We start from the raw sequence: 25025 nt of genomic DNA on the forward strand, positions 1-25025 counted from the left end.
TGCAATTGGCAATTTTTTGAAACAAAACATTTGGACCATAATCTTAGCTAATATTTTGGATGTGTTGGTTTTTCTTTGGAGATCAATCACTTGTAGCAACAAATCATTCTAGATTGTTTCGAATTGGATGAAGTAAATTAGATCCCTTAATTTATGGAGATTAGATCAAATGGATTGAAGACTTATCTTGGAGATCTTCAAATAGTCCTAGACTTTAATAGGAAATTCTCAATCTTTTTTTCAGGCTACTTTGGTGGGGATAAAGGTTGTGATTAATCCTTAGGTTAGCAAGTTTAATAAACTTTATACTCGAGACTTCATAAGTTTTATGTATCGAGATTTTAACACTTAAAATTTTTATGTATCGAGATTTTAACACTTAAAATTGTTCTATAGGAATTACAATTGAGAGAGCATTTTTTAAGTGAAAAAAAAAGAAGAAAAAAGTGAGTCATTTGGTTTTACAAATAAAGTTTTGAGGGGGGAACTTAGTGGTGAGAGGTATAGATGTTTAGTACAAAGATGAGATTATTATACTGAAAAGTTTGCAGAAGGTTGAAGATAGTGGATTGATTATCTTTCTAGCAAGGCCTTGTAGACATAAAAGAAATTAAACTGTATAAACAAATGCTATTTCTTTGTTTCTTTTTCGTGGTTACATTTAGTAGTTATAACTACTCACTTTATTCCTACAATAATTGACAAATCTCTTTCAAAAGTTGAAAGTTTATATCAGCTGAATGTGAAATGCTATAAACGTAATGGAGGGTAATAAGTTTTTTGGCATTGAATTGATATCATGAACCCAATTGTAGCTTATTGAATGTGTGTTCACTTACTTAAAAAAATAATCTGGGTTCAACTCATCATTGTACCAAAAAAAATTAAATTGATTTCAATAGATGAAAATATAAGCATTGATGTTTATATATATGATTTTATTTTATTTTGCATATTAATTTAGAATTTGGGATATCTAATTTATTATTATTTTATTACAAGAGGATCACATGTAAACTATGATATACAAATACAGTGCTAACAATTATCGTACATTGCTGCTTGAAGGCAATGTTTACATGATACAAAATTTGTAGGTGAATGCTATAATTGGTATTTATATAACAGTGACTAATAATTTTATGATTGTTTTCAAAGTAAACATTTTGGTCAGACCTATTACAGTTGGAACCGATTACACAAATTTGATTGTGCGAGAGGTCCTTCAAAAATATATTTTACTTTTCTCTCCATATCTATCGTAAGAAGGTTGTAAAGCGAATGATAGAGATACAAGATGCCAAGTATGTATTTTAATTCTGTGTTGCAAATGTATAAAATTTGTGCATCCTAACGTATGCCAATGAAAATTACGCTTTGGGGTATCTAACTATCAAATTCGTGATGTGATTTTGCATGTGTATATTGTTATTATAGTTTTTGTTGTTACTTGAACAATTCTAAAAAAAGTAAATGATATTTACTAAAATTTACTCCACAGTTACTAGTACACTATATTCATCAAACAATTTATTTTATTGGTGAATTTCTACTCTGGCTACTCATGTTTATAAGAATTTATAAATTCCCAAAACAAGCATAACAATAAATTATTTATATCTTTTGTCAATTTGACCATTATTTTTGGATAAATCTTAAAATTATACATGAATAATGTGCAATTGTATATATGAACTTTAATTTGATGCAATTATACACGTAAAACTCTAATTGTGGTTCAGATGTATAATTAAAATTTTAATTTTGATTAATCATACACATTTAAATAAATAAATACATCAATTTATTTTTATATTGAATAAATTTAATTATTTATGTATGGAATATATAAACATAAAATGATGTTATATCAATAATTATGTTAGTAATTTATGCGAATTGAATCAAACCAAAATTTCATGTATAAAATTACACAAAATCAAAGTTTATGTATACTGATTGTGCATTAAATCATAGTTCATGTATAATTCGAGATTTATCCTTACTTTTTAAGTTAAATTTGGTTATTAACCTTTCAAAAATAGTCAAATTGTTTTTTTAACAAAAATGATGACTAAAACATTAATTTTTTTTAATGATGTTGGCTTGGCAACCCATATGGCAATCCACGTGTACTTTATTCTAACATGACACTGTTTGTCTTATATACCATGTCAATAAATAATTTAAAATTTATAAAGTATTCAAATATAAAAAAATAAGATTATAAAAAAAATTTAAAAATAGTATGAAGTACACGTGGAGTTTAAAAATTGAATGTTTTAGTTAGTATTTCCATTAGGAAAACAATTCCACTCATTTTGAAATGTTGATGGTCAAATTCAACTCCTTTTAGATAGTTGAGGCCAGATTTCACGAAAAAAAAATGACCAAATTGATCAAAAGTATAAACATTAGGGGGGCTAAGTTTGAATTATACCTAATTTTAAATAGGTATTGTAATTGTTTTAAATTGAATTCATTCTAGAATTACTTAGATTAAAATAATTATCTGCTAATTACTATACCATGTTGTCTCTATTTCCAATCAGCTTATTGTTCGTAATGAAATCGATGATGAGTCTATAACATCGACAAAATCTATTTGATCTTGACAGAAACATGAACCCTCAAAAATTGAGAGAAGAATGAATTTTATTGCTCAATCAATTAAGAGAGTACAAGGAAATAAATAGAACAGTGCAGTGAATTAACTAAGAATAATGGTCTATTTAAACTAAAAAGTCTCCTAAAATATCTCAACTAAATGGAGAGTAACTCACGTACTCTTTATTTGTACAAATCAAGAAACTCCTACAATAAAGGATTTGACTAACATTAAGTTGCACTAACTTGTAACAGCGTCCCTTAGTGCAAGCTTCTTGTCAATAATGCCAAGATCTCCACAGAAAACTTCAAACTTAGTCTTTGCGAGTACCTTAGTAAAGATGTCTGCAACTTGTTCATCAGTTTGAATTTTCAGCAACTTAATATCCTGAGATAACACTTTCTCTTGAACAAAATGATAATGAGTTTCAATATGTTTCGAACGAGCATGGAACATAGGATTTCCAGCAAGCTTTATACCGCTCTCATTATCACAATAAATCTGAATCAGATAATTGCAAAAAAATTGCCATTTCTTGAATGAGTCTCTTTAGCCACAAACATTCTTGAGTAGCCATTGTAGCTGTTACATATTCTGCTTCGCAACTTGAAAGAGCCACAATAGCTTGTTTCTTACTACACCATGAAATCGCAACGAAACTTCTTGTAAAGCAAAAACCTGTTGTAGAACGTCTGTCATTCACATCACCAGGCCAATCTGCATCTACAAAGCCACTCAAAGAAAAAAATCTTAGATTGCTCGTACATTAAACCATAACTTAGAGTGCCCTTGATGTAGCGAAGAATCCTCTTTGTTGCAATTAAATGACCCTCACATGGTTGGTCCATAAACTGAGAAATAACTCCAACAGAAAATCCAATATCAGGCCTTGTGATAGTTAAATAAAATAAACTACCGACAAGTTGACGAAAAAGCGTTGCATCTTCTAAAGGTTTTCCTTCATTTTTAGCTAACTTGAGATTAGATTCCATGGGAGTCGACTTTGCTTTTAAACCCTCTATGCGAAACATTTTTAACAAGCTTGCTACATACCCTTTTTGAGAGAAAAAATAACCATCACATTTTTCAATTTCTAAACCAAGGAAACATATCACAAGCTTCACCCAAACTTTTTATTTCAAAATGAACCATCAAAGCATCTTGAAGACTGCTAATTTCAGCATTATCATCACCCATAATGATCATATCATCCACATAAAGTAAAAGTAGAGTGCATGCAGTGGTTGTTTTCTTAACGAATAAGCTTGGATCAGCACTTGAAGATTTAAAACCAAAAAAATCAAGATATTGAGCAATCTTACCGAACCAAGCACGAGGAGCTTGCTTGAGACCATATAGCACTTTCTTAAGTCTGCACACATGATTAGGATATTCCTTAGATATAAATCCCTACGGTTGTTCCATAAAAATATCACGATCCAGCTCACTGTAAAGGAAAGCGTTTTTCACATCTAGTTGCCACAAATTCCAACCTTTGCTTGCAACTAGAGAGATAATTGCTCGTACAGTTGTCATTCTTGCAACGGGACTAGAAGTCTCATCATAATCTCGACCGTACTGTTGAGAAAATCCACGAGCAACAAGATGGGCTTTAAATCTATCAATGGTTCCATCAGTCTTTTTCTTCAACTTGTAAACCCACTTACAAGTAATTAAGTCAGCATCAACAGGCTTTCGTACAAGCTCCCATTTGTCATTTTTGTTAAGTGCTGAAATTTCTTCTACCATCACATCTTCTCATTCTAGAACTCCTTTAGCTTTGTTGTATAATTTGGGCTCACTTTCACATGAATCTTCTATAAAAAAAACAAGACATAACAGAAAAATGATTCATCTCAACCACATAGTCAGACAAATGTGATAGAGGATTTTCTGTCTTGGTGGATTTTTCCGTGTGGCATCCTCAATACTTGTGGTGGCTTCAACATTTTTCTTAGATTGAGTGCATTTCTCAATTGATGAAACATCATTAAGGAAAAGTGCAAGACTAGTTGTACCTTGGTTTCCATTAGCATCATCTTTATGACAAGAGACTTCGTCGAACACCACATCGTGAGAAATGATGACCTTCTTTGTCTTCGGATCCATACATCTCCAGCCTTTCCTATAGGTATCATAGCCAACAAAAATGCATTTCTTGGCATTTGGGTCAAGCTTAGTTCGATTGTGTTTTAATACATGAATATAACAAATAGACCCAAAAATACTAAAGTAACTCACATTGGGTTTACGATGGTACAAACGCTCAAAAGGTGATGGTTCTATCCCTGGCAATGGAGGTAATCGATTTATGACATGACAAGCTGTTTGAAAGGCTGCTGCCCATAGTTCTCTCGAAAGGTTCTTTGTGTGTAACCAACATAAGCAAATTGTTGTAAGATGAGCTAACTTGCGCTCAGCAACCCCATTTTGCTGTGGGGTGTCTGGACAAGTCATTTGACGTTGAATTGTATGCTTTCTACAGTAATCCATAAATTTATCTTAAAGAAATTCCCCTCCATTATTCGTGCACAAGCCCTTGATTTTTAGCCCAAACTCTTTTTCTACTTTATGGTTGAACTGAACAAACTTAGAAAAAACCTCACTCTTGTGTTTCAGAAAATATACCCAACTGAAATGAGAGAAATCATCCACGATCACCATAACCTAATGAAGACCAGTGTAACTTAGTGTTCTTGTTGGTCCCAAAAGATCAGAGTGAACCAATTGTAACGCCGTCTATGCTTTACTCTTTGAACTGGAGAAAGGAAGGCAGTGAGATTTTCCATATTGACATCTTGGACAAATCTCATCCTAATAAATGTCTTTAAACATAGGAACACCATCAAGAAGTTGATTTTTTAATATCTTCTGCAGCAATTGAAAACCCAAGTGACCCAAATGAGAATGCCAAAGCGTTGAGCTTGTATTATGACTAGCCCTTTTAACATATTCATTGCTCGCAGATAGAACATACAAAGATTCTTTCCTTCTTCCACAAAATAAAACATCAGCAGTAATATGTTTTATACTTGAAAGAATTTGAACATCATTGGGCCCAAAAAGATCATAGCTTCCTAAATCTGTTATTTTCGAGACAGAAGCAAGGTTTTTCTTTAAGCCAGGAACATGATAAACATCCTTGAGAAAAACACCTCCATCATTCAAATCACCTTCTTCAGTCATAGGATGTAGTGTATTATCAGCGGTTACTATAACCTTTTTCATGTGATATGGACGAACATCCGATAAAATAGTATCATTCCCAGTAGCATGATGAGAGTAACCAGAATCAACAATCCACTCTTCGTCATAGTTGATAAAAGCATGAGCATCAGCTGATGCATCATCTTGGTGCACAAGAGAAGTCACATTTGTTGGCTGATCAAATACTTCAATAGATAAACATTGCTCCCAATTTGATTGTTGAAACTCATTATTGTCAAGTACAACTTTTTCTGCTTTCTCTTGCATTTTGACTCGACAATTCACCTTAATATGACATGGTTTCCCACATTGATCACACGCCACTTTCACTCGACAATCTCGTTTGATATGTCCATGTTTTCCACATCTGTAGCAAGATTTGAAAGATCTTTTGGGCTTCTCCTCGCTTTTGGACCGGTTTTTGTCACTTGAGGAAGACTTCGAGTATAAATTTTTCCTCCTTTGATCCTTGACGAATAACACATCCTCTAACTTGGAAAAGAGCTTAACGTCTGTCATTTGCTTTATTAAAGCTTATTGATTAGAGAACAATTTCTCTAACTCAAAAATTGAAGGTTAATTTGTCCACCCTTGTATTGAAGAGACAAACGGCATAAGGTCTTTTCGCAATCCACGAATAAGATAGCGACACAATCGTGCATCACTCACTGGCTCCTACACGTCCAGTTCTGAAATTTCAGAACACAAATTTTTAACTTTCAAAAAATATTCTTCAATAGAAAGATTACCTTGAGTTACCAAGGCTAATTCATTCTCAAGAAATTGCAATCTGGCTGTATTTTTCTTAGTAAATAGCTGTTGAAGAGTCTCCCACACTTGTTTCGGTGACGTCAAATCACGAACATGATCTATGTATTCCTTGCTGATTGATGTTCGCAAAGCAAATAAAGCTTTGCCGCACTTGATCTTCCACTTTCATCGTAATTCAGTATTTTGTGGAGTATCTGTTGAGATCGTTGTGTCATCACCTTCAAACAAATCCCACAAATCTTGCCCTTGTAGAAAAGCCTCCATACACAACCCCCAGTAATTATAATTGTTACCAACAAGCTTTTCTATAGTAATACCCGAAGAAGTACTCCCGCCATTCATCTTAGCTGAGTAATAAAAACAAACACTTGGTGACCAACCTGATTTTGATACCAAATGACAGAAATATGAACCCTCAAAAATGGAGAGAAGAATGAATTTTATTGCTCAATCAATTAAGAGAGTACAAGGAAACAAAAAGAACAGTGCAGTGAACTAACCAAGAATAATGATCTATTTAAACTAAAAAGTCTCCTAAAATATCTCAACTAAATGGAGAGTAACTCACGTACTCTTTATTTGCACAAATTAGGAAACTAACTTTTGACTCCTAAAATAAAGGACTTGACTGACAGTAAGTTGCACTAACTTGTAACAGATCTCCTGAGGATAATTATTTTTTAGAATAAAAAGGTATATATTTTTAAAGGAAGAAGATACATTTTAAAAATAGTTTAAAACATAAAAGAGACCTTATATACTTATTTAATTCTATATTTAATTTTGTTTCAAGCAACTATATATGCTATTTCAAACAGTTTTTTGGAAAAATAATTTCGAAAAGTAAGTTGGTTTTCTAAAAAGATTATTGTTATTTTTAATGTTTCGATGATTTTTAAAATACTATTCATTGTTAATTTTGTTCTTGAAATTATATTTTAAACATTAATATCATTATAAGTTCTTATTATATTTGTTATTTTTAGTACAATATCTAAAATAACTCATAGCCCTCATCAACTCTTAAATAGGAGGATAATGTGCTTCAACGCACTTAAACGTATGTCTTCTTACACTGACAACAATATCGAATATCAACCAAACTAAAACTCAATTGGCTTGAAATTATATTTTGAAACTCATTTTTAGTTAAACAAACATAATATTAATTATTTTTGTTGTAGAATATTAAAGAAGCATTTTACGTTTAACAACCAAAATTTATTTTATAATAAATAATATCTTATATAAATTTAATAATAGTTTATGCCTAACTTAAATTTAAAGTTTCATATATCACAATAGATAATGAGGCATTGGAGTTAGAAAGATAAACGAATTTAAGTAAGATTTAAATAAATATTTATATGGGTAAATTACACCAACAGTCACCAAACTTTGGGGTAAATGACAAAACAATCGCCTAGGTTTCGTTTCAGTCACTTAACTTTCAAAAAGTAACAAAACGGTCCTTTTTGTCGTTTTCCGTCACAAACGTCATAGTAAAGTGACATGGCAGGTGACGGAGTCCTAGCTGTCAACCTTAAGTCTAGCTGGCTGGTTACTAACACTTTAATAATAGTACCAGCACCATTTTAGGGTTTGGAAAAAAAAAGAAAAAGAAGAAGAAGAGAAGTAGGAAGAGAAGAAGAAGAAGGAGAAGAGGAAAAATAGATATGCCTGAAGTGATTCCGGTGTACTTTTCTGGAGACCCAGCCAAATTAAGCATGTCTTGGTCCAATGACAACCCAGGTAGGAGGTTTTTTGGGTGTAACAAATTCGGCAGTCGATTTCAAAAACCATGTCGATTTTTCAGCTGGTTTGATCCATCATTGACGCCCTGTTCAAGAATGGTGTTGTTGGGTCTTCTGAAAAAATTAAGGACATTGGAGGATACAAGGAAGAGGGAGAGAAGAACCTGGTTTTGGTGCTTGTAATTGTTACTGTTTTGCTATTTTCAAAACTTTAAAAATCATTTTATGTTAATTGAAAACCAGCTTATGTTTTGTAATTTTGTTGCTGGTAAATTGTTGCTTATGGTGGTATAGATGGCTGCTATTATACATGGCTAACCATCTCATGTAGTTTACAAACACTTGAATGAAATGGAAAATTTTTGTTGATTACAAATTGTGTTGGAATATTTTTGTTTCTTAACATATGTTAAAAATGGCTGCTGGTATACATAGCTAACCAACTCATGTTGTTGTTTACAAATTGCTTAACATTTGGTATACATGGCTGCTGGTTAGAAAAGATAACAATTGATATACAAATTTAACAGTTGGTATACATGGCTGCTAGTTAGAAAAGATAACAGTTGGATAATAAATAGCATGATAAATTGCTCATATATTAAGGCCAATATGCCAAACTGTAAACTGTTTACAAAAGGAATGAGGGGCAAAATATTGCCAAATTTTCCTACAATTCATTACAATTGAACAGATGTGAATTGTAGGAAAGTTTACAAAAAGATTCAGTGACTATGCCTAAGTTTATCAACAGTAGCAATCATAGGCAAATTTCCCAAAAAATTATCTGCCTAAGTTAATAATCAATAGCAGGCAAATTTACAAAGTTTTAAAAGGTTAACAAAATGCAGTCTGTTCACATCATCATCAATGGTCTGTCATGGATGACTCTTGAGTAGAAGGCATCCATCTAACAGTGGTTGTGGTTGATTTTCTCTTTAATGGGAGCTTTTGTCTTGAGGCAGCTTCTTGATGAGTTAGGGCAGTAGGTAACTGAGTTGGGGCACCTTGTTGAGTTGGGGTACCCTCTTCTGGGTTCGGACACCAACTTGATGCCTTTTAACCTACAAGAATAAAAGAAATGTGAAAAAAAAATTCATAGATAGAAGTATATTATAAGTTAAGGCAAATTACTTACTGGAATGTTTTGGTCAACTTTCCCTTTGCAACTCCTCTTATTATGGCCTATTATTTTGCATTTACTGCACCTCATCTCCACCCCTCTCTTGCTCAACCTTTCTGTTATTTGTGGTTCATCAGGTTCTTTCCTTCTCACTTTAGTAGGTCTGCTAGGTGGCCTTCTTAGTGGAGGAGGTAGTATTGGTAGCATGTTTGACAAAGAGGCCCATTGTTTAGGACCCCTTACTGGACTTACAAAGTTAAAGTAAATTTGAATTTGGGTTTGCTTGGTGTGCCAGGTTTGTACATAGGTATCTGGGAACTCATTTTTTACATGAATGACAGGTAATGCATGCATGCAAGGGATGCCAGTGAGATCCCAATTCCTACAGGAGCAAGAATTCTGAACTAAGTCCACCACATGCTGGCTGCCTGGACCACATTCAACCTGATACTTGTCCCCACCAGCATGTGATGGAACACACCTAAAAAACAGTGAGTATGCTTGGTTAAAATATACAATGACACCCCCCCAAAAAGCAGTCACTACATGCATATTATAAAAAAAACTCATTGCATATATATTAAAAACTAGGCAACACACCAACAATCATTGCATGCATATTAAAAAATAGTCAACAACTTTCCAACAATCATTGCATGCATATTAAAAAATAGTCAACAACTTTCCAATAATCATTGCATACATATTAAAAAAAGTCAATAGCTTTCCAACAATCACTGCATGTGATCAGCAACATTAAGTCAAAATATAGGCATTAGAAAGAATCTTTACCTTAATGAATCTCTTATATTTACATCCAGCTTTTTCTTGATCTTTGGACACAAAGTTCCTTTCCATTTGTCAGCTTCTTCTTTCTTCTTGACAATAAGTAACATAATCTTGGTCCTTACTGTTTCCATCATGGTCAGAATAGGTTTACCTCTTGCTTCCAGTATCATCTGTCCATAAACCACATAAATGATTAGTGAATTGCTAATGATCAGTAAGAAACATAAAACATAGGGATTTACCTTGTTAAATGATTCAGATAGATTATTCATCAACATGTCAGAATGGCTCCTAATTGAGAAGTGAGACCTTGACTAGTGAGCAGGGTTTTTCTTCTTCAACCAGTCATAAGCATGGTGATTGGTTTTTCTCAGTTCATCCATGGCATCATCGAAATCTCTTGTAGTGTTTGCTCTTGCAGCTTTCCAAAGCAAATCTTTCAGCTCCTTTGTTTGGAAACCAGCATTCTTGAAATAAGAATGTAGGTGTCTAACACAGTGCCTTGTTTTTGCATTAGGAAACAACATACATATTGCTTCCAAAAGTCCCTGTAATTAGGAAAAAAATAATTTAATTCTTTGACAAACCTTAAATAGAAACAACATAAATATATATATATATAAATAGAGTTTTACCTTTTTTTTGTCAAACATGAAAGATATGTGGTACGAGCTCACAATTTCCAAGTCCATTGCAAGAAACTCCAAGAACCAAAGCCATGATGCTTGGTTTTCACTTTCGACAGCAGTATATGCAAGTGGATAGATGCCATTATTTGCATCTATCCCAATAGCTGCAAACAAGTAGCCACCATAGTAGCCCTTTAAGAAACATCCATCTAAACCTACTATCCTCCTACAACCAGCCCTATAGCCATCTTTGCATGCCTGAAAACAGACATACATCCTTTGAAACAATCTGTTATCCAAATAACAGATTATTGTTGTTCCCTCATTTCGGGTCCTAACCTCCAATAAGTACTCATAAATCTTCTCATATTGAGCCTTATGATCTCCTTCAATTAATTCCAATGTCCTAAGTTTAGCCCTCCTACATGTGGTTAGTGAGACCAAGCAACAAAAATCTCTTTTGACATCTTACTGTAATGATTTCAAAGAATAATCAGAATCGGCAATGAATTTTTCTTTATACTGTTCACCTAGCTAAGCTGAGGTTACATTCCTATTTTTATAGAGTTTAGAACAAGTATGGTTAGGGTTTGAACTCCTAATTTGCCAAGTCTGGTCAGTAGGGTCATTAGGGTTTAGCCTAGAAGCCCATATGAACCAAGAACATTTTTCATTGTAGACTGCCTTTAACCTTCTTAAATCATTTTTGGGAAACTTAATAAAATAACTATTCAACCTACCATACTGCTTGGAAGCTTCTTTTAGACTGTGTTTAGACTTAAATAACATTCCAACCTCAAGTCTAGGATTACTCATGTCATTCTCTAGGTTGAACTCAGGCCAATTTTGGCCATCTGAATCAGATCCATGTGCACTATCTAACCTCCCAGAATCATCACTATCGCACAGTTCATCTACTCCTATACCATCCATGTTTAAACCATCTAAAGTAACTCTTTCAGATGCATCACTATCACTACCAGACACGTTTTCTTCATTCTCATTAAAATTGTCATCAATTAAACCTGCCAAACAAAGTACTCATCAATAAAGGCAGACAACAAAGGCAAACACTTTAACCATTTTTGTCAGACAATAACCAATACAAAATACCGAATAATTTAATACAAACACTTCTGTCATGCATATGGCAGACAACAACCAATACAAAAATTAATTTAATCAAACAAAACCATTTTTCTCATGCACATGGCAGACAAAAATAGGCAATAACCAGTGCAATAAAGAAGGTAAATAACAATAGGAGCTTGGATACAAACAATGGCAGATATACACAATAAACATCAGTTTAATAATGTATAATTTAATGGCAGATACAAACAATGGCAGATACACACAATAAACATCAGTTTAATAATGTATAATTTAATGGCAGATACAAACAATGGCAGATATACACAATAAACATCAGTTTAATAATGTATAATTTAATGGCAGATACAAACAATGGCAGATATACACAATAAACATCAATTTGATAATGGCATTCATACAATGGCAGATACAAACAATGGCAGATATACACAATAAAGATCAGTTTGATAATGGCATTTATACAATGACAGATACAAACAATGGCAGATACACACAATAAAGATCAGTTTGATAATGACATTCATACAATGGCAGATACAAACACATCAAAATCAAAATCGAAATAACCTTAAACAATGGCAGACACAATATAGTACACATTATATGTCATAAACTTTAAAAACCAAACCCTAATCTGTCATGCACATTAATAACAAATAAAATCAAAATCGAAATAACCCTAAATTGAAATCTAAATCGAAATCAAAATCAAATTCTAATCCTAGATTGAGATCGAAATCGAAATTAAAATCAAAATCAAAATCAGAATCAGTGAGTGTTTCAAAATTGTAATCAAAATCGAAATAGAAATCGAAAGCAAAATCAAAATCGAATTTAAATTTGAAATCGAAATATCCCTAATTAACCCTAAATCGAAATAACAGCATTGAAATCCAAAAAATTTAAAACTAAATGCAAGAACTTACCCATTAAAGTGGATGTAACAGCACTGGTAGCTTCCCTTCTACTGCCCATTGTCTCTGACAATCAAAAACTTCCGGTTCGTCTTCTTTTCTCCCTAAACAAAATAAACCACCCTAAACCCTAAAACTTATACCTTGATAATCAATTATTAAACCGATTTCTAACCCCAAATCAATTCCCAATTCAGTTTAAAACCTAAAAAACCCCAAATTTCGATCAAAATTTCCCAATAGATTTTTGTTCCCCCACCCCAAAATCCCCTAAAGCTAATCTGTTTCTAACCCTAAAACATTAACCCATCAACCCTTCAATTTTTTTCCCTAAACTCGTCCCAAACCCATCAGCTATCGCCAACGTGGCAAGTTAACTTGCCACATCAGCAGTTAACTTGCCACGTCAACAATCCCGTTAATACCCTAACGGTAACTGTTAGTTAGTGACTGTTTTGTCACTTTTTAATAACGTTAGTGACCGTTTTGTTACTTTTTGAAAGTTAGTAACTGAAATGGAACTTAGGTGACTGTTTTGTCATTTACCCCAAAGTTTGGTGACTGTTGGTGTAATTTACCTTATTTATATTTATATTGTTAAAACATTAGTATTTTATACTATAAAATGTTTATTATTAAATATTTATAAATTGTAGTATATATTTATTATTAATATATTAATATTCTTTTCAATAAAATATTAAGAATATTACTAAAAATTTAAAATTAATATTAATGTTAAAATTTATTATTAAAATAAAATTTTAATACTAAATAATTTTATTAAAATAATGAATTAGATTCATTACATGATTAAATGTAAATATTATGTTTAATAAATACCAAAAGTACAATATTTTATATTAACATTTTAATATTTTTAAAAATAAGATAATTATTAATATTTGTTAATATTTGGTTTTATTTAAACTAATTTGTATAAAAATATAAAGTTACTTGTAATAGATTATTTAAAAAATGATTTATGTTTCTCGAAAGAAAAGTAATTATTCAAAAAGAAAAAGGCTTATGTTTTGTTGAATAGTCAGTTATTTTTTGTTCACCAAACCATTTTACATGAAAGAAATATAGGAAAGTACAAAAAATATATATTTGTAACTCATTTTTTTTTGAAAGAAATACACCCTAAAAGTGTTTTTAGATACAACAAAATATTTGGATGAAATTGTAATTACATGGTTCGTAATTACAACTTCTTGTGATTTCAAGGAATTTTAACTCCCTAGACATATTTGATTCATAAGATGTAATTACATCATAATTTCTTATGTCATTTTTGAAGGTATAAATTGTAATTAAATAATTTTAAATTCTAAAAACATTAATTATTAAAAAATTATTAATAATACTTGAGGAATTTTTTTTAAATATGTAATAAAACATAAAATCAAATTAGAGTATATAATATGTTAGCTTAAGAATGTATTTGACAATAAGATTACTAATACAATTAGCAAGAAAAATCATAATGTTCAATTTTATCTAATTACTCTAACATTTTATATTTGTTGAGTTGTTCTCTGTCTAACGTTAAACATACACTCATCGTTATCATCTATTGATCATTGCCAATCGTAAATAATTAATAATAAATTTTATGTATTTCAATTAATTATTTAGTAGGTCAAAATATATAGGAAATTATCTCTTGTAAATAATATTTTCATATTATTTAAACAAGATCGATAAAATAATATATAAATTATATTTTAAATATAAAATATGCATCTTAAAATTAAAATATTATTGTTGTTTAAAACTAAATTTTTAAATCATGCATTAGCATATTTGGAAAGCCATTAGATAATTCAATTTGAGTGTAATTGTTTGTAATTACAAGTGTAATTACTCTAATTTTCAACCCTCTAAGAATTTAAAAGTGTAATTAGGATACTCCAATTACACTCAATTCAATAGAATCCACTAATTCCAGTAGTTATTCAAAATGCATATATATATATATATATATATATATATATATATATATATATAATTACTTGCAATTACACTTATATCTAATTATTAGGTGATTTTTCAAATGCGTCCTAAATTTTAGAAAAAACAACTTAACGTTAGCATACATTTATACAGAAGGATCTTTCCTCTGTCGACACATGGAACCTTTTATGCTGCTCTTTCCACTTTTTTGGGCATTATAGGTTAGTGGTTAAATTTTAATTTTATTCTCTCTATTATGCTTAAATTTGTGATTTAATATTTAAACTTTATTTTCTAACGTAGTTTGATCTTTAGATTTTTATTTTGCTATTAATTAGTCCAAATAGTTAATTTCGCTAATTTTTATTAAAATATTACATGATTAATATATATAATTTAATGCTTTGAGAGTTTTAAAAATTGACACATGACTTCTCATTGCTTTTGAGTTTATCTAACTTTTCTTTTACATTATAAGAAAACACCTTAAAAGTTGTAATATGACAAGTAGGATAAATTTTGGGCTTGAATATCGAGAAATTATGAGAATATTTATGGAATGTATTATATGATAATTTTATGAAAGAAATTTGATATTGGAGACAGAAGCATGTGAAATGAGTCGTAAAGGTGAAAATATGACAAAAAGGACCAAATTATAGAATTTGAAAAGTATGAGGATCAATGTGTAAATTTATCCAAATATGAAAAATATTAATTATTATAGATTGTTTGATATGAAATGGGTTAGAATGTGATTTTTTGTGATGAAAATCGCTTTTGGGATTAAATTGGAAAATTTGAATAGTTTGTGGACTAAATTATATTTTTCCCATTTTTATTGGGAAAAGAGCTAAAGTGAGATTTTCATTACTAATGGAATCATAATAAATATTCATGAGAAATTATGAACTTAAATTGGTCTAAATATAGAATTTTAAGAAGAATCACTCAAAAGGACAAAATTATAATTTTGCCAAAAGAGTAATTTGGCCAATTCCCAAGACTTCAATGATGGAAATAATATTTAAATATGATATTTGGAATTCAAAATATATTTTGGATCGATGAACATCGTATTAATGGAAATGGGTTTCAAATTAGCATAAAATGGACTTGAAACATGTAAACATAGGTGCAAAGCCTATTTGTTGGTGTTTTAAAGATGGGAAAGATGTTTGATCTAGTGCCCTAATTGTAGTATATTTATTTGTATACTTAATTTTTTTCAAACACATTGGTTTAATAAAATTATCCATAAATTACATTAATACCCTTTGTATATTATCTTCAATGGGTTTTGCACACAAAGCAAAATGGAAGCAAATATTGGCTCAATGGTTATTTAACGTTTAACTAGTACTAAGCGATATTATATGGTTAGATCGTAATACAAAAATGAATCTTGTATTAGTAGATGAACCTAAACATGTCCTTAGTTTAATTGGAAATGAGGAAATCGATTGAAGGACTAATATCGTCTATCAAGTCCAATTGGAGAAATGCTTAGTCTTGGGTAATAGAGCGGATGACTACCAAAAGATAGAGATATAGATGTGACTGATTGGACTAACAATACATCGAATTGGACCTAAGAAGAATAGATCCTGAATTTGTTTATGGATTTATTCAATTGTGACATTTATAGTGTGGCATACCTTAATCCTGAGTGGATGATGGACTATATATGCATGACTCGTATAATTTGATGTAGGTAAAAGCTTGAATTTAAATATATAAGGAACCGGAAGTTGGTGCATTGAGTTTAAAACTTCTACACTATGTAGCACCATTCAAAATAGTGGAGTTCATAGCCCAAGAAATGGGCAAATGATATTTTCTCATTGCATTACATGATAGATGAAAAGTAAATGTGGTTATGGGTCGTTTGTCTTTGTGATAAATGACTTAATTACTATTTGATATTAATGACTTTTAATGAAAGATGTAATGGTTACCATGAGATAAAATGAGATCATATTGGGAAAACAAATTTATCCCAAAGAATTAAGGATATCCTATGAGGGTAATACACTTATGACAAGGTCATTGGAGCACTGATCGAGTAGTTTTCGCAATGATATAGAATTGGGAAGAGCTCAATCACGATATTGTAGTGGAATGACTTCGTGACTAAATGAGTTTATAATTGATAAACCGTAATTTATACATATTTTTATCCCATGCTTAGCACATTTATGGATGATTTCTCCTTAGATTTGGTGAATTCGATGCTCCTAATTCTTTAATTTCATGTTTTATACTTAGGTGAGCATAAGAGAAAAAAAAAGCGAGCAACGGGCTGAAAACAGAAAAAAGGACCCATGTGGGAAATCAACACGGCCTAGACTTCCTCACACGGGCGTGTCACACAGCAGTGTCCATTTCGCAGGATCGAAGCATGACTTACACGGGTAGACTACACGCCCGTGCCTATTCAACAGCCTTGACCACGGCTTGGAGTAATCGTACACAGGCGTGTCCCTGTCGAGCCCAAATATAGTCCTATTCGGAAAAGGCCACTTTTGAGGGCTCTTAGGCATTCTAAAGCCTATTTAAACACTGGAGGAGACACTTAGAAGAGACACACGGAGTAGGAGGCAAGGAATTACTCAAGGGAAGCCGATTGATCCATCTCAGAAGCAGGATTCATCGTCAAGACTGAAGATCTCCCTTCAATTTCCACTCAAGGATTTTGGTTTTCTTTATGTTTTGTTATCTTTATTATTTTGAGATGTTTTCTTTCATAATTATGAACTAAACCCCCTAAATACCTAAGGGGAATGAATTCTAAGACAAATCTTGTTATTTTTATCTGAATTGTATGATAAATATGTGACTTGTTCTTAATTCTTGTTTTAATATTCCAGGATATTGATTCAAGTTAATTCTCTTATTCAGAGGAGGAAAAGACCCTGTCTAAGAGTAAATTTGTCGTAATTAAGTGGAGTTGATTGCACGCCTAGAGATAGGGTGATAAGATTTTGTCGGATTAGGGTGAAACCTAATAAGGGGATCCATAGATCGAGTTAATGCAACACTAGGGCGTTAATTAGAAAGATATTTCAATTAATCAACCTAGGGTTAGACGTTATTTGTCTCGAAAGAGATAATAATATAACTTAAGGAGTCCTACGGATCAAGTCAAATGAATAAATCGTCTGATTCAAAGTCAAATAAGAAGTGAAGTCTAGGTGGATTTTTCCTTGGGTATTGCCTTAATCAATCGAGTTATCCCAAAAGCTTTTCCCAATTTTCTCTCTGTGCACCCTTAGTTTAGTTAATTAGTCTAGATAAACAACTCCTTTAATTTTTAGGCTAGATAATAAAAAAGAAGTAATTACTAGTACTCTTGGTTCCTTTGGGTTTGAGAATCTAGTCTTGCTAAAGTTATACTACTGTTCGATAGGTACACTTGCCTTCATCGTGATAATAGTTAGTTTCGAGAATGATTAATTATAAATTTTTAAAACCTGTCGCGAATATCACGTATCAATAATTAATAGGCGAAAAGCTAAAACTTAATTATAAATCATTTGAGCCCTAATTACATGTTCAATTGGTCCCTCCACTAGCTCATTAAAATAAAAAAGTGAATTGCACTTAGAATCAAACGAACATAAATGGATAGAAATGATAAACTTAAAGAAATGTATATCATTTGGAAATAAATGTGGTTTCTCACTAAATATGGAAATGACCTAAGAATTAATTTAAGTTTTTGAATTATTATTTAATCAAATAATTGAAGTTTGAAAATGGAATTAAATTAATTATTCATCGTAAATCCATTGAATATGGAATTTAAATATATTTTCTCATATATTCATTTACGATAAAGGTGTCATAAATTTAGCTGAATTAGAATTGGTTTAAGAAAATTATTTAATTAGAAAATTAATTTAATAAATAATATTTATTTTGAGAAATAAAAACATGTATTGGGTTGGATTAAATTATAAAGTGTCTAGTTAAAATTCCAAGAAGTACATATAATTAGACTTAATACATGAGAGACCCAGAACCCCTCATAATACGTATGAAGGGTGACAACCCTAATATATTTAACTAGGGTTTGCTAGTAATGACCCGAAAGTTGGGGGATGTTGAAAACGTACTTCCAAGACCTCGTCTTTATGTGTCGAATTTAAATATATTAATATTATATATTGAGAAAATACTTTAGAAGTTAATTGAATGTTAATTTGATAAATCTTAATTTTTAAGGACTATGTTAACCATGAAAAAGAAAAAGTCGCTAGGACTATTTGAATAAATAGCTCAATTCTTATGTTAGTTAAATAGAGTTAGCGGAAGAGTATGAGACTAATATATATAGATATATAGGTGATATCATTAATAATTATATTAGGATAACTATTATATATAAATATGTATATATGAAAGAGAAGTGAATAAATAAAAGAAAGGAAATAAAGTATTGAATAAATAATAATAAGGGAATAAAAGAGAGAGTAGGTGAAAAAGAAGGTAGAGAGTAGGATGGTGAAAATCTTTCTTTTCTCTTTGCTGCCAAAAATAGAAGGAGAAAGGGGGGAAGAGATGTTCAGCTATGGGGGTTGAATGCATGAACAAAATTGTAAGTAAAAGTTCATTCCTTTAGCATGAAATCTATGTTTTTGATGATATAAGATTATGAGTTAGTTTACCCACATGGAAACTTTGAGAATAAATGGAAATTATGGAAATCACTATAGATGAGAAAATGCAAAGGTTTGGGTTTATTTTGATGAATACTAAATGTCTTGATATGATGATTTAAGTATAAATTTTATAGAGTAAATTAGTCATATTGAATGGTGATTTTATTCATAATAATTCCTAGGGACTAAAATGTTATAAATTCAAAATAATATAGCTTAAATTTTTAATTTGGTGAAGTATAGGATTGTCTTGATGGGCTATTCTTATGTTGGAAAAATTTGGGATATATATTTTCACTAAGTCCATCAAGTACATAAATTATTAGTGATATGAAATTGATTAGCAATAACTAGAAAATAGTTAAATGCTATAAATAAATCTAGCAAAGTATGATTTTTATTAAATTTATGATGTTTGGGGTTTGATAATGAAATTATGAACTTTAGCTAAGGATCAAATCAATCAGACGTGAATTGCGAAAAAACGAAAGTAACTGAGTAGCTAGTGACCTCACTATTACGACTATTCTGTTCAGATAAGTTCGTGGACTCGAACTTAATTTTATTTTTAATTATGATTTAAATTAATTAATGCTAAATTAGCTATTGGTATAAAATGTATGCATATTATGGAAATAATGTTAAGGAAAATGAATGAGGAATTTATGGAAGTAAACAATTGTATAATCGTCGATATGTTCGACTAGCGCTGGGCGCAATCTTTTTCAGCTTGTCTGACTAGTACTAGGCACATAACTGTCGGTTAATCCGACTAGCCTTGGGCGCAATTACCATTGGTTTATCCAACTAGATTTGGGCTCAAAATCATTATTATCGGTATATCCGACTAGCCCTGAGCACAATTACCATTGGTTTATCCAACTAGAGTTGGGCTCAAAATCATTATTGTCGGTATATCTGACTAGCACTGGGTGCAAATATTGTTGGTTTATCCAACTAGAGCTGGGCTTAAAATCATTATTGTCGATATATCCGACTAGCACTGGTGCAAATATTGTTGGTTAATCCAACCAGAGCTAGGCTCACTTTCATTATTGTCGGTTAATCCAGCTAGCCATTGGGTGCCACATTATTACTTGAATTATTGAGAAAATTGAAATCTTAATGGGTTAAATTAGAATTTCATAGTAAGAGAAGTTGAGTTGTGTTTAGCTAATAAATGAAACCTATTTATGATAAATTGATTTTCATGTTACTGGTTAAATATATAGTAGGATCGGACTCAGCATCCAGTGAGAATCCCGTCCTCAAAGTTAGTGACATTTTTTCTTTTTGTGTTTTGGCATGTACCTAGGATGCAAATTTAATGATAGTGTCCTTTTGTTTAATGAATACTAAAGTACTAGTTTTTGTAAGTGTATATGATTGTAAATACTTGTTGATATTTTATACTATGTTAAAAATGATGTTTGCTCAAATGAGTTGAATATGAACGATAGATGAAGAATATGCATTTAACAAATTCAGTGTTGTATATGATAATGATACATGTTTTAAGTCTAATTCTGGGTTGATTTGAATGTCTATTATATTAGAGTCATATGCATGTGGTTGAATTTAGGTTGGTATTAATTTTGGTGAGAAATAAGGCTTGGAAAATAACCTATTTTTGTCTACACAGGCAGAGACACGGGCGTGTGTCTTAGCCATGTGTGACACACGACCATGTGCACGGGCGTGGAGTTTAACCGTGTGTCCCCTGTATCTTAAAATATAGAAACAGACTACTCAGGTAACTTCACACGGGTAGAGACACGGGCGTGTGACTTGGCTGTGCAACCCCTTACACGTAATTTATGAATTTTACATTGTTCACACGGCTTAGCCCACGGGTGTGTGGTTGGGTGTCTCAAGTTAGAGAGTTACACGGGTATAGACACAGGCTGGGACACGGGCGTGTGTCCCCTGTGTCCTTGAAAAATTTCTATCTTTTTCAAAAAATCTCTTGAGTACTCGGTTTAGCTTCGAACAAATTTTAATAATTATTTTCAACCTCGAGGGCTTATATTAGAGACCATATGAATGTTTGTGAATGGTTTGTGATTTGAATGAAATATGTGCATGAGATGTTTGATTGATTGAGTTATAAGTTCAGTAATGCTCCGTAACCTGTTCTGGCGACGGATACGGGCTTAGGGTGTTACATTTAGTGGTATCAAAGCTTACAGCTTTAACCAATTCTCGAACTAAACCAAGCTCAGAAGTGACTCTAAAGGTACATGCCATAGTCGAGTCGAGTTTGAGTCGGGACTGGATGCTAATTATCATGTTTTTTTTTATTTATAAGATAAAGATGTCAGATGATACTAATAACGTAGTCAATTAAAAAGTACATATTGGTGGTGAAGCCACCGAGGAATTTGATGAATTTGAGTCGGTAACCCCAAGTGTACGCATTGACGGGGTATAACGACCTAATGCTACTAGTGGCCCAATTTAGGGGTAATCTAATAATGACATATTCCGAGTGCTAGCGGATGCTTTTCAGAGGGTAGTGGGAGTTGCTCCACCCCCGATGGCCATATCTGTGGCAAGGCGAGCTCCTAAAACTAAGGAGGTACGATGCTACTGAGTTTGTTGGAACAAAGGGAGTTGACCCCTCAACGACAAAATTTTGGTTAGAGTCAACAACTCGAATCTTACAACAGCTAGAATGCACTTCCTGAGAAAACGTTATCTGTGTAGTTTCACTATTACAGGGAGAACCCTATGCATGGTGGAAGATAGTTACGAGGCATATGGCTACAGAAGTAGCTAATTGGGAATTTTTCCAAACTGAATTCCAGAAGAAATATGTTTGTGAGCTATATCATGAAGATAGAAAATAAGAATTTCTCATGTTAAAACAAGAAGATATGTCGATAGTAGACTATGAAAAGGAGTACTCGCGACTTAGCAAGTATGGGAAGGAATTGATTCCTACGGAGGAGGAAAATTGCAAATGTTACCTTCGAGATATGCGCAATGAAAATTGGACCCAACTAGTAGCATTAAGAATTAAAGAGTTTGCAGATTTATTAGAACGAGCAAAAATGGTCGAACAATATCTAGGATTATGCAAAAAGGTTGAACCACCTTGTACTACAAGTAAATGGTTTAGGAACTTCAATCCTTCCTCTGCATCAAAAAGAAGTAGAGACTCACGGGAAATTGGAAAATCAACGACAAAGTCGAATGCCAATTAAAGTGCAAGATCGTCAACCTACGGTATCAGTGGATAGTGTAAAGGGACCAAACAGAGTTTCAAAGATGCACAATTACGAACATTGTAGAAAGAAGCAATGGGGAAAATGCTGGAAATTAACGAAAGGTTGCTTTCATTGTGGGTCATTAGAGCATTTTGCTAGAGAATGTCTGAAGCGCAAAAATGATTCACCCGATGATTCTCTGAGAGCCGTTTCTACGGTGAGGGGACAAGGGATGAGTAGGGGAGGATTAGTTTCAAGGGCAGGATCGAGGAAGAAAGATGATATAGTCGCTCATTAGTCTGAGATCATAGCGTCCACACGTGGTTATATGGTGCAGGCCTGTGATAAAAGGGATGCTACCGATGTTGTAGCAGGTATTTTTCTTCTATTCTCCACACCTATTTATATTTTAATAGATCCGAGCTCATCTCACTCATATGTCAATTCTGATCTAGTTAAATTTGAGAGTATCAAGTATGAATTGTCGAATGTATCTATGTCTGTGTCAAGTCCCTTGGGTCAAACTGTATTAGTAGACCAGGTTTGTAAACGTTGTCGTTTAGATATTCAAAATCTAATGTTTCTTGTAGATTTATTGATTATGCCTTTCGGAGATTTTGATGTAATATTGGGTATGGAATGGTTGACCGAACACGAAATAGCTTTGGATAGGCCCAAGAAAAAGTTTTCAATCCAAGATATAGAGGGAAAAGTCATAGAGGTTTGTGGTGTTAAAACGAATGGGCCGAACCAGATTATTTCTTTGATGCAAGCAGATAAATTGTTGAAGCTAGGTTGTGAAGCTTTCTTAGTATATGTCATTAACTCAAAAACGGGAAGTGAAGATATTAGTAGTATTCGGACTGTTTGTGAATTTTTAGATGTATTTCCTAAAGAATTACTAGGATTACCACCGGATAGAGATGTTGAATTTGCAATAGAAGTATTTCCTAGTGCATATCCCATCTCTATAGCTCCGTACCGAATGGCTCCAACTGAGTTGAAAGAATTGAAATCCAGCTACAGGATTTAATGAAATGTGGTTTTATTCGCCCGAGTATATCGCCTTGGAGAGCTCCAGTGTTATTTTTTAAAAATAAAAATGGTTCGATGAGACTCTGCATTGATTATCGTCAATTGAACAAGTTGACTATTAAGAATAGATACCTCCTTCCGCGTATCGACAACTTGTTTGACCAACTTAAAGGAGCTTATGTCTTCTCCAAGATCGACCTGAGATCAGAATACTATCAGTTGAAAGTAAAGGATAGTTATGTACCAAAAACGGCCTTTCGAACACGTTACGGTCACTATGAATTTTTAGTAAAGCCCTTCAGATTAACAAATGCCCCAGCAATGTTTATGGATCTAATGAACCGTAATTTCCAATCGTATCTTGACCGGTTTGTGGTTGTATTCATCAATGATATTCTGATTTATTCAAAATCATAAGTTGAACACGAACAACACTTACGAACCATGTAGCAAGTGTTACGAGAGAAGCAGTTGTTTGGGAAGTTCAGCAAATGTGAATTTTGGTTAACCGAAGTGGTGTTCTTGGGATACGTGATATCAGTAGATGGAATTCGAGTAGATCCGAAAAAGATCAAAGCAATCATTCAGTGGAAAGCACCGAAGAGCTTGTTGAAAGTTTATAGTTTTATGGGTTTGGTCTGGTTTATCGAAGATTTGTGAATGGCTTCTCGAAGATAGCAATGCCAATGACAAAACTCCTCCAGAAAAATCTGCAGTTTGTTTGGAGCGAAAAGTGCCAAGAGAGCTTTGATAAGTTAAAGCAGTTGTTGACTAAAACGCCGGTTTTTACTCTACCCGAGTCGAGAAAGGAATTCGTAGTGTATAGCGATGCTTCATTAAGTAGGTTGGGCTATGTTCTAATGTAAGAGGTAAAATTAATTGCGTACGCATCTCGGTAGTTAAAGACTCACGAATGTAATTATCCGACGCACGATTTGGAGTTAGCTGTGGTAGTTTTTACTTTAAAGATTTGGAGACATTATCTATATGGTGAGAAACGTCATATATACACGGATCATAAGAGTCTTAAATATCTTCTAATCCAAATGGAGTTAAATTTAAGGCAACGGTGCTGGATCAAACTTTTGAAAGATTATGACTGTGTTCTAGATTACCATCCAGGTAAAGCCAATGTTGTAGCAGATTCACTAAGTAGAAAAGTAGCAGTTGACTTGCGAGCAATGTTCGCTTGACTCAGTATTAACAATGATGGCAGTCTTTTGGCCGAATTGAGAATCAAGCCTGTA

This window comes from Gossypium arboreum, chromosome 1, assembly GCF_025698485.1.
Source record: "Gossypium arboreum isolate Shixiya-1 chromosome 1, ASM2569848v2, whole genome shotgun sequence".
Classification (NCBI taxonomy): Eukaryota; Viridiplantae; Streptophyta; class Magnoliopsida; order Malvales; family Malvaceae; genus Gossypium; species Gossypium arboreum.